Genomic DNA, 1839 nt, shown 5'->3' with positions numbered 1-1839 from the left:
CCCTGTCTTGTCTCCCGTTTTACCCAAGGAAGGGTTGGACTAGATGATCTTCAAGGTCCTTTCCAACCTAGATGATTCTGTGAATGCATTTTCCCCTCACCTTCCCTGACCCCCAAGGAGCTGTTTCCACCCTGCAGGGGGTTGTTTCCAGCTCAAATCCTGCCCCTGCAACCCTGTAACTCATCCCCCAGTCACCCAGGGCCTTGCCACAGTGATTTCCCCACTCTTGTGAGCAGGGAGAGGGGATGGTGGAAGTCCCCCATCTGCTCTCAATTCCTGTTTGAGAGCAGAGTCACTTCCAGGCTGCCAGCTGGGTGCTGCCTGCTTCCCTCCCTCCCTGGGAAGAGGCGGTGGGCAGAGGTCAGTGCACCATAGCCCATAGGGAGCAGGACTTGAGCTTGCTCCCAGGCCTCACACGGCTGTTTGCAGCTTCACCGCCGCCTGTAGCGGCACTTCCTCCTCTTCCCCGTGGCTGCCTCTCAGAAGTGGCTCTGTGGTGCGGTTTGATCGCAGGGGTGCAAAGAGGGGGGTTCTGCTCTGGCAAGCAGCAACCTGGGACTGGGAGCAGGTCTTTCATGGAAGGAAAGAGACCATGACTTGGCCACCACCTGATGCAGCCAGTGAGGATCTGCAACCCGGTGTTTTGGGCAGGGAGATGGGTGGTCTCCACCTTGTCCCTGCTTGAAAACAGCTGCCAGCACTGCTCTGCTATGCACTCACAGGAGACTCACCCCCCACCAAGTTGCAGAGCTCAGCAGCCCCCAAATTATTGCTCCCCAGGCGTCATGGCACAGGTGGAGTGCCCCTTCCGCCTCTTTTTCCTTTGCTGCTTGTCTCATCAGCCCACAAGTTGACCGCTTCCTGTCTGGGCTCGGGTGCTTGTTCCTTTGCCAACCACGTAACCCAGTCGACAGCGACCTCTGCTCTTTCTTAGTGCAGAAGGAGGAAAGTCCCAGCTGCAGGTAGCCAGAAAAAAGGCAAGGTTGATATCTCATAAAGCCAGGAGCAACAGTGGTGGTGGTGGTGGTGGTGGCAGTGTGAAGGGGATGTTTTCAGACACATAAAAAAAAAAAAAAGCTGAGCCCTGGTGCAGAACTGCAGAGAGCAGGCAGCACCCGAGCCTGGGAACCGGGAGTTTGTGGTCCCCGTGCAACTGTGCACGGGCGCTGCTGCTCTGTGCTTGGCCCAGCCACCCCGCTTCGGAGGCCCTCTGCCAGTGGTGGCAGAGTGGGGAGGAGGGGGGCCTCCCCAGGGCACAGGGCAACAGACCTTGGCTGCAGCTTTGCAGTGGCTCCAGAGAGCCTTGGCAACGTCAGGGAGGGAAAGCAGGGTGGGGGGCGCAGAAGGGGTTGCAGGGGTGGCTTTGCTCTTTGTCCTCCTGCTTTTGTCACGACGAGGGGGATATGTTGGAGGGGAAAGAGGATGGAGCTGCACCCACGAACATGGAGAGGTGCCCAAGGGGTGTTGGCAGAGTTAGGGTGACTGGGTAGGGCAGGGTGTACGTCAGGCACCCTGCATGTACCGCACAGCCAGCTGGCATGGCCATGGGCTACCCCACAGAGCAGCTGATGGTGGGCAAGGCAAGGGGGAAGAAAAACCACCCCGGCTGAGGCAGAGCAAGAAACAGAGCGTGGACCCTTCACTCAGGCTCGGCAGCAGCGTGTACTTGTCATGCCTTGTTACGTGTTTGCTGTAATATTTCCCCTTTAAGGCTGGGCTGAAGTTATTTATACTTGTGGGGTGGTGACAGGAACACAGAGCGGAGCAGGAGCCCTGAGCTGCTCTTACCTGATCTGCAGCGGAGAGGCGGACAGAGGAGGAAGGAAGCTCAGAAAAAGA

This window comes from Strix uralensis, chromosome 5 (genome assembly GCF_047716275.1).
Source record: "Strix uralensis isolate ZFMK-TIS-50842 chromosome 5, bStrUra1, whole genome shotgun sequence".
NCBI lineage: Eukaryota > Metazoa > Chordata > Aves > Strigiformes > Strigidae > Strix > Strix uralensis.
Note: the sequence above shows the minus strand (reverse complement) of the source record.